This window comes from Pleurodeles waltl, chromosome 3_1, assembly GCF_031143425.1.
Source record: "Pleurodeles waltl isolate 20211129_DDA chromosome 3_1, aPleWal1.hap1.20221129, whole genome shotgun sequence".
Classification (NCBI taxonomy): Eukaryota; Metazoa; Chordata; class Amphibia; order Caudata; family Salamandridae; genus Pleurodeles; species Pleurodeles waltl.
The window spans coordinates 414,066,178-414,082,469 of NC_090440.1; the positions used below are offsets into that span (position 1 = coordinate 414,066,178).

At 43.6% G+C, this 16,292-nt stretch overlaps 1 protein-coding gene across 2 annotated transcripts in view; it reads right to left on the reverse strand.

The window, feature by feature from the left end:
- The window catches only part of TTLL13 (tubulin tyrosine ligase like 13), a 309,143-nt gene that overhangs the window by 56,393 nt on the left and 236,458 nt on the right, over positions 1 to 16,292 (reverse strand). The window lies entirely within an intron of this gene.

Below are 16,292 nucleotides of genomic sequence, written 5' to 3' on the forward strand. Positions count from 1 at the left end.
TTGCCTTAGTATAAAAAACCTGAGACAAACACAGTATTCCATTTATTGGATACTTTGGGTATACCAACTGTGCAGTAAAATACAATGCAAAGGGGAGGCCCAAAGGTAGCATGTCAATTTATATTGCTGCTGACCTTAAGGTACAGGTAACACAGTAACACAATTATACATAAACTTTCCAACGATCCTGGCAGTGAAACTGGAAAAATGGTCTGTGGTTGTTACTAATCCCCTAATTATATTCAACATCTACATAAATTCCACCGCATAGGAAAAATAAGGAGTGGAGGTGAAACAGCAACTTGACTTGGCACACAACAATGCAAAATGTATTCCCTCAGGTTATTTTAACATGAATATTCTCCATTCTCTAGATGATGGTGAACAATATCAGCACAAGACCTCATTGGCGAATTACTGACTAGCAGGTCATACCAGCAAGTAGCTGAAACATCAAGCTCCACCATCTACTTCATTCTGATCTCTCATTGCTGTGTAAACAGATTGTCCATTTTAAGACTGAACATCGGCCAGAAAGCAATCATAGCCCGCAGATAGTAGGATTGAGGACCATCTACTGACTCCACCAACAAGCTTCAACATTATTAACTTCTCCACTTTCTGAAAACATAAAAAGATTAAAATGGAAGTGCCATTTTACTAGTGAGATTCTTGTCCACAGCACATAAATACTGGCATCGGTGAAATAACATGCAACCAACCCCATCAATCTTGGGAGTTATTTGATGAAATGTTACTAAATAACTACCCAAACTCGGCAGGCAACAAAGGCATACAGATATGCCCACCAGAACCCAAGGCAAGATAGTACACAAAGGACCTAGGACCAGTAAAAAATAAAAGAAACCATCAACAGAGAGTAGTCAGGAAAAGTCCAAAAAAACAATTTACGAATAAAAGCTCAGGACATCTAGGCAAGAGTACAAAAATAGCTATTGAGTCAGCAAGAAGGAACTACATTACCCAACTGTGGGCTGCATTCCTGTACAATAGCAAGGACAACAACTCAAGAGACATTTGGAGGACTGTAAATAAACTTGAAAAAGGACCTCAGACTGCAAACAACATAAACATTAGTGAGCCAGTTTGGGTTCAGTTCCTTACTACCCACCATACCTACATAAAGGTGGTAGCAAATCAGATTCTGCATATTATCAGGCTACACGACTGTTCCATTCCAGACATTAACCAGGCACTTCCCCTAGGTCATTACATCTACCAGAGAGACCATCTGCAGAAAAAAGGAGGAGGAATTGCCATCATCCTAAAGGACACCTATAAAATGTGCCTACAACTCCCATGACATACCAGACTGTGAGAATCTGGATTTCACTATTAATCTCTCCCCCAGTTTCTCTTTTTCGGGGACTTTACTGTATCGTTCTCCTGGTCAAAGCTCCAGCTTAATGGACACGCTGCCTGAAATTGTGGCAGGTCTCGCCGTAGGAAAAACTAATTACACACTGCTAGAAGATTTTAATATCCACCTTGAGAAAACTAATAATCTTCAAGTTTCTAAAATCCTACAAGACCTGGACAGGATGCTGCTAACTCAAAGGGTTAAAGGGCCTACACATGTCCAAGGGCATTTGATGGACCCAGTGTTTAGTAATGAGGCCCACCTTAAAGTAAAGAGCGTTCAACAAATGGCATGGACTTGTAGCATTCCCTCTCAAAGGTCCCCACTCAGGCATAGAAGTTAAGACTCAGCTTAGCCGAGCCGTAAGTGTTCTAAACTGAATAAAGAGACCTGGATATTGGTGCTTGTTAACACCAGATCGGTGAAAGGCAATGACTTTGAGGTAGCTATTACTAGAATAAACTCTTGGATATAGCACTCCCTTGATGCCATAATCCCTATTTCCACTCTAAAAAAAGGCAGCAAAGAAAAGCCTGCCCCATAGCTCAAGGAACAGCTAATGATCCTAAAAAAAAAAAAGAAAAAAGGTGGAGAGAATCTGGAGATGTCAATATGGCAAAGAGGCAAGGGTGGCTTATCGGGCTGCCACTTGTTTTTACCACCAAGAGATCAGAGAAGTCCAAGCCACTTATTATGAAGACCTACTAGTCAAGGCAGTTAACGCCCAGAGGGAGCTATTTCGGACTGTACAATTCCTTAACCCTCAAATAATGGGAACCCTCCTCCTACTCTCTCAGAGAAACACTGCAAAGAACTTGCAGCATTCTGTCAGAACAAAGTCGCCTCAATTTACAGCGAACTACTAAAGAGAAGAGAGGTACCATCTGCAGCAGTAGGAAAAGAACCAATGGTAGAAGATATAGGAAATCTCTATAGCTTTCCTCCTATCCCTGAAGATATTCTCTTGGCCTCTCTGGGGATGCTGAAATCTGGCTCTCCCTTGAACGTGGCCCTTCCTCATATCTTCTGAGAAGGAAGACAAGAAACATTTCCCCTTACTCTGGATCTTTTAAACCTATCCATCACACCAGGCTCAGTCCTCCAAGAAAGGGAACATGCATTAGTTAAACCACTGCTAAAAGAAAGCTAATCTTGACCCCGCCCTGCCTGGAAACTATAGACCTATCTCTTTGTTGCCATTTGCGGGTAAAGTTCTTGAGAAACATGTGAACGAGCACCTCTCTAGGCATCTAGAGGCTAACCTGCTACTTGATCTGACCCAAAACGGTTTCCGTCCAAAACACAGCACGGAATCAGAAACGTTGCTGGTCATGGAGGAGGTCAAATGAATGCTCAACAAGGGTGGTATGGCAGCAGCCATTCTCCTTGATCTTAGTGCTGTGCTTGACACGGTCGACCATGACATCTTAGCACACAAGTTGAGTGAAACAGGGATAAAGAAGAAGTCCTTAAAATGTCTGCGCTCCTTTCTTAAAGAGAGATCTTTTCAGATCTGGGAACCCCAGTGTTTCTCGAAAGTGTTCCCCCTTAAATGTGAGGTGCCACATGGGTCTGCTTTAAGCCCCATTCTTTTTAACATTTATCTGCAGCCATTGGCCACCATGGTTAAGGAATTTTGTGTATCTATCATATCTTATGCTGATCCTGTAATGGTATTCAGCAATGGCTGGGTCCCTGTCTGGAGAAGGCGGCCCAATGGATGGCAAGCTACTCCTTGAAATTGAACGGAGACAAAACAGAGCTATGTATTGTGGGGAATAATGCATCTCCTTGTAGTACTTTGACTACACTAGACTGGCCGAAAACCCTAGGTACCGCTCCCGCGCTATCAAACCTTATAAAAACGCCTAGAAATATGGCTGGAAAGCTCCTTGTCGATAGAAGCACAGGTAAAAAAAAATGACATAGACATGCTTTGCTGAGAACTCTGCGCTAAATTCTGGACCTCTTACCTACAGTATTCAGAAGAATCGTGGTCCAGGCACTAATACTGTCACGCTTGGACTATGGAAATTCCCTGTACATGGGCTTCCTTAAAACAGTCCTAAGGAGACTCCAATTAGTCTAGAATGCTGCGCCCTGGACCATTTTTAAGCTGCCCAAGTTTGCCTCAGCTAAAGGGGCCTTGGCATCTTTGCACTGGCTCCATGTGAAGGAAAGAATCAAATTTTAAAACGCTGTGCATCACTCACACAGCAGTCAACCACAAGGGACCTGAGATGATCACAGATCTCATCACTCCCTATACCCCTAATACTACATTAAGGTCCTCCAAACCTGGTCTGCTGAAGGTCCCCTGCATTCAAAAGGACAGATGGGGAGGAAGATCTTTCTCCTACATATCCCCCAAACAGTGAAACTCCATGCAGGTTGGACTGAGAATTGAAACCAATGAAATAAAATTCAGGAATCTTCTCAAAACCTGGTTTTGATTGACCAGCTGAAGTATATGGTAATAGGCCTGTCTAGTGCTTACTCTCACAGCAGCCATGCGCTATATAAATTCATATAAGATAAGATATGGTAAAATACTGTGCAGAGTTTTTGAATGAATGGCTGAGGAGTGGCATCTGATCCCCTATAACCAGACCGGTTTCTGCCCCGGTTTGGGAATGTTATTAAATTTGATAGACCTAACCATAATGGTGATTGGAGCATTTAAAACAAAAACCACTATGAATACACGTTTTGTGGATCTGAGGGCCACTTTTGACAGAGTTCACAGGAGACACAGCTTTGGGAAAAAGCTAGTTACCTTAGGAATACTGGAAAACCTATTAAAACGACCCAACTGCTATACACTGAAACATAGATGTTGGTAAAAACGTAAAAACTAGCGACAGGAAGAAAGTTTCCCGTAAGATCAACATGACCACAGGCCTTGAACACAGTTGTGTGCTTTAGCCCTATTTAACATTTTATTGCAGATCTTCCAACAGAGCGGAAGAAAATTAATGCACATGCACCCAAATTAGGATAAAAACCATAACAAGCATGCTGTACTCAGACGATGTAGTCTTACTGAGATAAACCAAAGTCAGCCTTCAAAGGCTCCTGCATACATTAAGTCATTTCACAGATCTAAACAAATTTGAATTCGACAAAAAAAAAATTCATGTGCTCACGTACAGTAAAAGGCCCAGCAAATCAGGCCTTTTTAACCTAAACAACCACAAACTGTTCCAGGAGCAAGACTACAAATATCTTGGAGTTACCATAGACACCAAAAGTTTCTTTCTTGCTCATTAAGCTCAACTGAAAATCAAAGCAGGAGCTTTGTTCTCAGCCTTCATGCCACACTAAAAGGCTTTAGTGGGCCCATCTTTGCTGCCTCTACTGATGGTTATGAGTGCAAAACTCCTCCCAACAGTCTCATGGGTGTGGATGTGGTCAAGAAACAAAGCTATAGAAGCACTTAACGTAAACACCTACAGGCATATATTTGGCCTCCCACATGACGCATCCCCAGTTCAAATCAGGCTGGAATTTGGCCTAGTAAAGCAAACCATCACACAAGACCAGGGCCATTTGCAAAATTCTGTTTTAAGTAAATAGCCACTAGGGGCGGTTAGCTTGACTTTCTGCTCTGGTGAGAATTATTCAGCAACACTAGGAAGTCAACCCACAGAGATTACTTAGTGAGGTACATAAGGGACATGTAAATCAACCAGCAGTGGGATCAGTCTATTTCATTCACTGCCTTCAAGAAGTATATGTAACAGCAATATACAGAAGCAGTCATGACTCAAAGAAAAAAAATACTCTTGCCAAACCCTCATATTAAAAGATTGTCATTAAGTTTAACCAAGTCTTAGAGCAACAGTCGTATCTGGGCACCTTATACTCAAAGTTTACTAAACCAAAATTCAAGAACCAACCTTTAGGAGGCATCTCAACTTTAGACCTTTGAGGTCGGGTCCGGGCAGTCTGTAGATGAGTGTGCCACGAAGGGAGGAGTTGGGGTTGGTCTGAATCTTGAAATGTAGGTGTTCATGGGTAGGCTGAGACTGTGACTCATTGGTAGTTGTCAGGCAGACGGTGTTCTTGTAAACTATTGCAATCCCTTTTCCAGGCTGGTTGGCTCCGTCCTTGTGGATGATTTTGTAGTTGTGCGGGATGGCCATGGCGATGTCCAGGGCAGAGGTGGGGGTGATCCATGTCTCCGTGAAGAAGACGACAATCGGCGCGGTTGAGTCGAGGGCCCAGGCTTCTAGTGCTGCCTTTATGAGGGAGCTTGTGTTGAATATGCACTTGAGATGGTTGTGATGCTATTAATTGTGTTTGACCAATGACTTTGTGTTTCACCACTGCGCATATTAGTTGCTCAATGTTCACCAGTAGCACATTACATGTTGTGTTCAGTTTAGCTACCTATTGGCTTTAATATGGAAAGCCATTACATTCTGTGTTCAGTTTAGCTGCCTATTGGCTTTAACATGGAGTTAGCCATTACATTCTGTATTCAGGTCAGCTGCCTATTGGCTTTAACATGGCATTAGACATTACATTCTGTATTCAGTTTAGCTGCCTATTGGCTTTGACATGGCATTAGACATTACATTCTGTATTCAGTTTAGCTGCCTATTAGCTTTGACATGGCATTAGACATTACATTCTGTATTCAGTTTAGCAACCTATTGGCTTTATCGTGGAGTTAGACATTGCAGTTGAGACATTGGAGATGAGCTGTGTTTTTCCAAGCTGTGTATTTCCACATGATAGACCAAGCTGTGTTTTTCACACCAGACCCTAGCTGATAAGAGCGCGTAGATTTTGTGTTTACCTCTCAATCTAGTCTGAGAACGAGTGAGGCTTGGAGAATTGGCCACTCTCCAAGTTTCTTCGGTTCTCACACTGAGTTTGCTTTTAAGGGGTAGCTCTGGACAACAGAGTTAGACTGAAACTATATTGACTTCAGACAGGAACCAGACGTCAGTTGCCTGTCTCCCGTTTGGGTAGAAAATCTCTTTCTCGCAGTTGAACGGAGTCATCAACTTGAAGCCCCAGAAAGATCAAGCTGTTATAGGCCCTACAGCCTTGCCCTACGGTGATGCAATTTTGACTTTTATGCTTTGCTTTGAAGTTATGCTATAACATAATCACATGTATTTGCTGTGTACAGTGCAACTGAGAAGTACTTTGATATATTTTGCTTTCATTGCTGCGACTACTTTTGAACGTGTGCTTCCAACCTACTAATTCCGTCTCTCAGGAACCTCGTGGTGAAGTAATAATAACAATAAATGTCTTCTTTAAACTCAGAAGTGCATTCCAGAGAGGTTCTGTTAGCTCGGTCATGAGATAAGAACAGGAAAGCAGAACATTTTGGCAAGTCGTCAGTCTTGAGAGTCGGAATTGGAGATTGGAAGTGCACTATTTAAAAGTGTCATTGTTTTTTGTTGTTTAGAGAATTAAAGAAGCACGGCAGACCATGTTTGAAAATGCATGTGAAGTTAAACTGCCTTATGGTGCTGTGAGAAACATGTTTTCTTGTTTATCAGGACTGCGTGCGTCTTGGGATGAGTGCTGTGATAAAGCAGATTTAGAAAATGTGCCTTTTGAAAGAAATAATGTTCCTTTTGTTCTTGACAGAAGGGTTTGGATACTTTTGTCTGCTTACAGAAAAATGCAGGAGAGATGTAGCCAGTTAGAACATGAAAATAAGAATTTACGTGAGCAAATTAGCCAGAACACATTAATGCAAGATAATGCTGAAATCTGTAAAACTGCTGTTTTAGAAGAATCTGGCTTTTCTCATTCCAGTAATGAGAAGGTTAAAAAAATGAGTCTCTTGAGCACAGCAGCCCACAGTTTTTGGCAGTTGAAGTGCATTCCTTAACAGATAACACTGAGAACAGAGCTCAGAATGTGATTTACAGACCGCTTTTGAAAAGTCAAATTAATTCGGACAAGGCAGAAGTACTGTCGCAAAATGTGCAGTTACTGGGAATTCAGTGGAAGCCAGAAAATAGACAGATGCTGTCACAAGTAAAACAAAAGATTTTAGAGTTTTTTTACTATTAGCAATAAGCAAGAGACACAGAGTTTCATGAGCTTGTTTGATTTTTGGAAACAGTATAGCCCTCATCTGAGTTAAATCTTAACACTTTGGTACAAAGTAACTAGGAAAAAACATGAGCAGCTGCGCGCTTTTGATTTGGCAAATGAAATAATTCAGACTTTAGGTTTCTGCACAGGGCAAGAGGGAAACACTGATTTACATGTAAATCAGGAACAGGGGAAGACAAGAGTGCCCCTGGAACTTTGGAGTAAGCTTTTGAATAATGTAATTCTGAAACCTGAAATATCAAGCATGCAGTGGGTGATGAGTTGTGATGCTATTGTGTTTGACCAATGACTTTGTGTTTCACCACTGCGCATATTAGTTGCTCAATGTTCACCAGTAGCACATTACATGTTGTGTTCAGTTTAGCTGCCTATTGGCTTTATCGTGGAGTTAGACATTGCAGTTGAGACATTGCAGATGAGCTGTGTTTTTCCACATGATAGACCAAGCTGTGTTTTTCACACCAGACCCTAGCTGATAAGAGCTCGTAGATTTTGTGTTTACCTCTCAATCCAGTCTGAGAACGAGTGAGGCTTGGAGAATTGGCCACTCTCCAAGTTTCTTTGGTTCTCACACTGAGTTTGCTTTTAAGGGGTGGCTCTGGACAACAGAGTTAGATTGAAACTATCTTGACTTTAGACAGGAACCAGACGTCAGTTGCCTGTCTCCCGTTTGGGTAGACAATCTCTTTCTCGCAGTTGAACGGAGTCATCAACTTGAAGCCCCAGAAAGATGAAGCTGTTATAGACGCTACAGCCTTGCCCTATGGTGATGCAATTTTGACTTTTATGCTTTGCTTTGAAGTTATGCTATAATATAATCACATGTATTTGCCGTGTACATTGCAACTGAGAAGTACTTTGATATATTTTGCTTTCATTGCTACGACTACTTTTGAACGTGTGCTTCCAACCTACTAATTTCGTCTCTCAGGAACCTCGTGGTGAAGTAATAATAACAATAAATGTCTTCTTTAAACTCAGAAGTGCATTCCAGAGAGGTTCTGTAAGCTCGGTCATGAGATAAGAGCAGGAAAGCAGAACAGTGGTCGTCTGTGCTTTGGCCGGGATTGAGTGGTGGTCCTTGGTGGGTGCGGGAGCATGCGCAGCATGAAAAAGCTCCATGAGTGTTCCTGGGGTCAGGTAGGTGGCAGGCTGAGGATCTTCCCGGGTTGCTTCTACTCTTGAAGGGGATTCTGTCTGTATCTCAAGCTGAGATTGAATGCATTAAATTTACTGACAACCTATTATCAATGGATAAAACTTGTAGTGAGTGAGCCAGAGCAGACAATGGGATACAAGTCTTTATATATCCTCTCCACTGGTATGGGGAGGGGGGGCTCGGGAGATGTTATATGTGTAGTTATGAAAAACAGCAAGGTTTCAAGTGGGTGGTCCTGGGAGTGGGGAGAAAAGTAGGGGATGAACTATGCTTTTGTTTCATTGATTTGTTTTAGTTTTTAGTTTTTTTAAGGAGCTGAGTTATATTAAGAATAGATGCTGTACTGGAACTTGAATGCTGTTTGAAGTAATACAGACCTGGCATAAAGCATGCTCTAGATACAGTGAAAATGTGAATATTGTTTTTATACTGACAAGTCTTAAGGTAAACTCAATAAAAATTGTCATTATTTCGTTTATGCTGGTGGTAAAACTGGAAAGTTCACTTCATGATGTCAACCAAGCACAGCAATATTAAAAGATAGCACACTATATAAATATACAAAAGGTAGAATATTATGAGCCAGTAACCATTTCAGGGGTATTTTTGATTATACACAAAAAGCAAGACTGTGGACAGCAGCTGCAGATCTCTTCTAAAGTGTATGGAACGACAACAAGATCATGAGTGGCCTTGTGATCCTGTGCCCTTAACTACTGGGCCCAATTTTACTGGGTGCCGAAATGAACCAGGTAAAATCACATGAAAGCACAAGAGCAGGGCGGCTCCACCACATCCTGTTGTATGGCACGGAGGAGCATGTGACACCATCCTCCCCACCTGCCAACAGCCTTAGCTGTTCTAAGAAGCTTTTGCCACACCCACCACCCGGGACCCGCAGCACTCCTTTTGCTCCTACTTACTATTTTCTCAACGCAGGTGTTATACGGGAGTGGAAAATGGCCCTTTATTTTGGCTTGGAATCAGGCCCGGTTCTAGCAGGGGGGCCAGGTGGGCCAGACCCACCCAAGGTAGCCCCCTGGCCATCTCAAGTTCCATATGGAAGTACAAAATATATTCTGTTTCTTTTCTTAATGATTCATGTGGGCCTGCAGCCTCGGTGTGAACGTAATTGATAAACTTTCTGACAAACACCAATGTCGTGGGCTACCTGAAGTGTCTGGGACAAGTGTCAAGTCCGTGGGGTGGTGGCTGTCTAAAGGAACACATGAAAAGCAAGGATATCTGAGACATGTCTATTGTATTAAAAGACGACTGCAAGCAAATTACATATTACTTAGGAGATGACATATGGACAGTCACTGGGATTTTGTGATTCTGCAGATGTGGTGATTTCTGCATAAATATAGATTGGCGGCATTTGTCACATAGTGACAATGATTTGCAGATTTTATAATATTCTAGATCAAACAGATCAAAAACTCTTAAAAACCCTACCATGTGTTGCCATGCAGTAGTTTGGCTTTTTGTCACAAACAGGTAAGTCACTTCTCTGTTGCAGATTGCTGTATTTAGATGCTAAATTGAAATTACAGAGAGGAAATCTTTGGCCACACAATTAACGTGTAATAATGAGAAGATGATGAATACTGATTCAAAATATTCCTCATTAGGACACATAATTTGTATTTTCTTGTTGCATAATTTAGTACACCCCTGTTTCCACCGGTCAGCCTGGCAGGAAAGTCTTAATGGGGCGGGTGGAGAGGTCACCAGCACGGTGGTGACCGCCCTGCAGGGAGTTTGGCGGACGGGTGTTCCTGTCCGTCAAACTCATAATGGGGCCCTTAGTCCTCAGAATCAGTGCTCTTGACACAGTGGACAGCTAAAGGAACAAACGGGCTTGCATATGATGTTTAGCCAGTTGCCACCTGTGATTGATCCTTTAATTGTTATTAGATTTATTTGAAGTAAATGGACAGATGTAGGATCATCACAGCTCCTTATAATCTCTTTAAAATATTCAGGTCCCCCAGGTCTATGTAGATCTTCTGCATACAAACACTGTATGATCTAGACCTTGGTGCTGCTGGTGTTTGAAATACTGAGAGCTGTCCCTGGAGAACAGGTACAGGGCAGCAGGATTACAAAGTCGATTTATGCACACCGACAGATGCACAACCACTTGTGAAGAAACAGTTCAAGCTTCCTTTGAATACACAGAAGTATTAGCCCATAGGCAGCAGCAGTGGAGGTAAGTCTGACAGAAGAGGGTGAGGTGGAGAGAGGCAAGTTTGAGAGAGGAGGTGGTCTTTCACAGAGGGGATGTTGAAGCAGAGAGAGGGGAAAGAGATAGGTAGAAATGTGCGGGAGAGACAGGAGGGTCTGGCAAGGAGACTAAGGATAATGAGGAAGAGAGATTGAGGCTTGAGAAGTGAAGAGAAGAAGCAGATGAGTGAGGGAGAGAATGAATGAAAGGCATAGTAAAGAAAGAAAGATGAGCGACAGAGAAGAATGAAGCAGAGACAGACGAATAAAGTGGAAATATAATGATAGGATAGTAAGATAAAGAGAGAGGAGACTGAGTCAGAAAAAGAGAAGGGTGAGGTGGAGAAAGAGAAAGAGGAGGCCACTGCAAGGAGACAGGAGAATGAGATAGCAAAAGATGGGTGATATGAAGAAAGAGGAAGGTGAGGTGAAGAAGCAAGAGTGAGGCATGAGAATGCAGAGGGTGTGAACAGCAATGTGAGGAAGAGACCGGTGAGGGTGAGGCATAGAGATAGTAGGATGAGGTGTAGAGAAAGGAGAGTGAGGCAGAGAGAAAGGAGAGTGAGCCAGGGAGAAAGGAGAGTGATACAGAGAGAAAGGAGAGTGACACGGAGAGAGCAAAAGAGAAAGAATTTAGCTAAAAAATCCCTTAGAAATAGAGGTATAACTAGTAGCCCCAGAGTATGCAGCGTATGTAGATCATCCCTGTACAAGACTATCCAGCATAGTTAATCCTAGGTTTCAGACACCCAGGAGATGCTACACAAATCCATTCATCATCTATGCCCACTGATGCTTCTTCATGGCCCTCCTGGATTTCGAATCCTGGAGCCGGCCTGCCTGGAATGCGGAGACACCTGCAGCATTTGACTTATTAACACCAGATTTTTGGGTTATTCCCCATTACGGGTGGTGTAACTCATAATATCCAGATTGAGGTGCCAAGGTATATGCCGGAGATGTCAATTACGGCCACCAGATAGTCCCACACCTAAATCGGACCATCAATTTTCTTTAAATCAAAGACACTGTAATTAGGTTCACGGATTATCCTGTTTCACTTTGTATCTAAGATGACCCCTTTCAACAGGATGTCGACTAAAGCTAAATTTAACGTTTCTATAAGGATCTCACTTAGTTTAATTATTATTCAATCCCACTCTCACATTGGTTCTCCACCAAAATTATAATAAGAAAATGCAGACTTTGTAAATCACTGAAGTTTCTGGACTGCTCACATTTGTATTCTTTTTTTTTTAGAACTCTGTTTTTATTGATTATATAATAACGAACCAACAAAAACAACACAGTGCATATCAATGCAAGTCCTCATAAATATCTTCTTTGAGGACAGAGTACAGACACAGTCAGGAATATGCTTCAACAGCGACCAATGCAGTAATATTGTCCCTCAGCTTCCCCTGCTAGTTAACATCCTCATGTAACCAATCCTTATGTACACTATGAGGGTCATTCTGACCCTGGCGGACGGCGGGAGCTGCCCGCCTGGCGGGAACCGACAAATGGCCGCTCTGCGGTCAAAAGACCGCGGAGGCCATTCTGGCTTTCCCACTGGGCCGGCGGGCGCCCGCCAAAGGAGCGCCCACCGGCCCAGCGGGAAAGGCCCTGCAACAATGAAGCCGGCTCCGAATGGAGCCGGTGGAGTTGCAGGGGTGCGACTGGTGCAGTTGCACCCGTCGCGATTTTCACTGTCTGCAATGCAGACAGTGAAAATCTTTCTGGGGCCCTGTTAGGGGGCCCCACGACACCCGTTCCCGCCATCCTGTTTCAGGCGGTGAAAACCACCAGAAACAGGCTGGCGGGAAGGGGGTCGGAATCCCCATGGCGGCGCTGCTTGCAGCGCCGCCATGGAGGATTCTCCCAGCCGGGGGTAATCTGGCGGGAAACCGCCGGACCCGGCTGGGCGACCGCAGCTTTACAGCCGTGGTCGGAGTGCCCATTGAAGCACCGCCAGCCTGTTGGCAGTGCTTCAGCCGGCCTCCACCCTGGCGGTCATAGACCGCCAGGGTCAGAATGAGGCCCTATATGTACTAGAAGTGCAACATTGCCATAGTTGGTTGTCACTAGTATTTCCAACATATTCAACTCATTATTCAATCATCATCGTGAGTGCTCCATTCAGAGCTTGAATCCTCCGTAAGAGTGAAACATTCCAATAGTATTCCCCATGCAATCAGGTCAGTTAGTGCCCCCCTCCTCCCTGCGTGTTAGCCGCATATGTTGTTCTTCTGTGATTCCCCATTCCATTATATCTCGTAACCAGGAATGAATGGATGGACTCCTATTTTTATTCTTTTTTTAATTGGTTTATATTTGTTATGCTCCAAGTCTTGCATTTCACCAATAGGAGGAAAGCTTTCAGTGTCAGAAAGGTTACTGTCAGCTCAAGCACCCTTATATGGACAACACTTATAACTTCACAAATCAGTGATGGAGCATTCCCAGCAGCAAGTCCTCCCCTCTTACTCTGAACAATGGTTGTCACTGTAGGATGCATATGGAACAAGGAGAAAAGGTATCTCATAAGGTGATATGAATTGTGCACCCACCATTAAAAGATTAAAACACAAGGATGGAAACACTGTGATAAGTCGCAGTGGTAGTAGTGCTTTGTGAACGTGTGTGCTGATGCCTTAGTAGCTGCCAGACAGATATCCAGGACACCACTTCGCATGCCAGTGCAGTGGTAGCTGCGCTGCTCTGGTGGAGTCTCTGAGACTGTCTGGAGACTACTTCTTAGCCAATGTGTAGCTGACCTTAATGTAGAGGACTAGCCATCGAGAGATGTTTCTCATCTTCACCACTTTACCTTTTATCGACCCTGAGAACCCCAGTGAGTGTCCACTCAATGGAAAAACAGTGCTCTCTTGGAGTTCAACAGATGCAGTCTCTCTTCCTCTTTTCAGTGATGAGGGGGAGCAAAGAAGGCCAGGTGTGCAACCGACGTGAAAAGGCGTCGGCACCTTTGCCAGAAATTCTACTCTGGTCCTCACCACCAGCTTATCTGGGAAAAAGGCAGTGTAAGGTGGCTGAACCGATAAGGCCTGAAGTTCACTTATCCGTTGCGCGGCCACGCTCGCCACTAGGAAGACTGTATTCTAAGTAATCAAATGTAACGAGTAACGGTGCATGCACTCAAAAGGTTTGCACATGAGAGACGTGAGGACAAAATTCAAGTCCCACTGTGACATCACGAAAGGTGCTGGGAGAAACATATGCTGGAAACCTTTTAGAAAATGCATCACAACTGGTGATTTGAACAGGGATGGCTGGTCCAGCAACTGTAAAAAGGCCAACAGAGACAATTGGTAACATTTAACTGTGCCCAGAGCAAGGCCTTGCTGGGACAAAAACAAAACAAACAACAACACATCCAACAATTTTGCGTGCATTCAGTCAAATCGTTGGGTAGCACACCATGCCACAACTTGTTCCGGCGCCCTCGATATTTAGATCATTTGAAAGCATGCTTCACCACAAGGGTGACATCAACAACTTTGGGAGGGAGATCATAGGAACTTAACTGCTACTGTTCATTCTTCACGAATGGAGGTGGAGTGCACTGACTTTGTTATAAGACATTTCGCTATTGCTTTGACTCGAAGTGCATCCGTAGTGGAAGCTTGATAGGAGGGCAGATGCTGAGGCCCAAAATTGGGTACCACAATCTCCTGGCTCAATCCAGTGCCTCTAGTATGAATTGGGCCCGGTCATCCCTGATCTTCGTTAAAACTCAGAGCAGGAAAGAAGAAATACTCTCCTCCATTGGTGGTCCTGGGGGGCACAAGCCCAGTAATAGGTGAGGTGTCTAGCCCATTGGCCTCTTGCAAATCAACTCCTTTCCTATCCTCTCCACTGTCATTTTGAAAAGGCTGTCTCTGTTCAGTGTCAAAGCCAAAAAGTTGGTGCAAAGTATCTGCATGGCCACGTGATAATGGAATTGTGTCTGAGTATGAAGGGTTTACAATAGACTGCACCAAGTCAAGTTCTGTGTACGGCCTTGCTTGAAGTTGAGCTGTCGCCAGCTAGGAGTCAGACAATGGGTTGTACGTTCTCCTTCAGCACCAGAGGCGTCAGTGCTGGCATCAATGAATTAGGGGCTGGTGTGATGCTGCACTGAGTACAACGCAAGCACAGAACCTTGAATGGATTTGAGAAATCCAGGAGACACTGAGGATGAACTTGCTGCCAGAGATCCAAATGGAGGACCGTGCAGATCTATTGGCCCTGCAGACCTGCCAGAGGGAACCAGGAGAGAGCCAAAGATGCATAGCATAGTCTTATTAAAGACTTTGACTTGCTGCAAGCTCGTCTATAAATCTAGAAATTCAGGGTGCACTGGGACAATTGATGGATTTGGCTCCTGAGATTGAGACTGATAATGGGAGACAATGGGTGGTACTTGCACCTTTTCCGAAGAGCGGCAAGCTGGCAGGAAGGGGCAGTGTCCTTCTTGGACTTCCTATGTTTTTGTTAACGCTAACCAAGGTTTACAACCTCATAGAAGGTAGGCTCCTGGTACGCTTTTGGGACCGGGAACTGGTTTGTACTCTCAACTTTGAAGTGGAGCAGAACCTACACTGGGCCTTCCGGTACTTAGACACATAGAGCTTTGCCTTTCGATCTTGGATGGTGTCCAGGTTCATTAGGGTGCGGACATTGTAACCCTTAAAGTTGTGTCACAAACACAGGCATGAGAGGCACACCTTGTGGGGATATGTCACAGATACCGGTTTGAAAAAGTACCTACATGGCTTGAACCCTGTCGTCTTCAGGGGTGACATTCCTTGCACTCAGTAAAAAGTTGTAAGTACAGAAAAAAATCTCATCAAAAGTGAAGAAAATAGGAATACAGCTCTGGATCTGCATCTGAAAGAAAGGAACTGACATCAGCGATGATGAATGGTGCTTGTGTGTGGTTCTGTTAGTCACTTCTGGAGCAGAATGACGTTGATGCAGAGTTGCATGGTGCCAGCATCCAGGAGAACTGCTTTCAAAATTTCCTGATCCAGTCTGGCACCTGGAGATATTCACAAGGGGAGGAATCCATGGTTAGAAGTATCCATCAGACAACTATTTACCCCACATGAAATTCTGGACTCAGTGAATCCAGTTTCTAAACAGGCTATACCCAAATAGATTGTATTAGAATACAAACTGTCCACTTACTGGAAGACGTACTGCCTCTACCAGAGGAAAAGAAGCAACTGCTGCTTTGTTAAGAAATAATCCAGTCACCAGAATATATTCTCAGGTAGCCTACAATGTTGAATCAGGTCTTGCCTCTTTCCTCTTTTTCATCATTCGACCTTGATGACACTGCTCGCAACTCTATTTAAGCAGTTATGTATGTTGATAAAGACCGCATGATGGAGAAGTGTACACTTCTTACCTGTAATTGCTGTTCTTCAA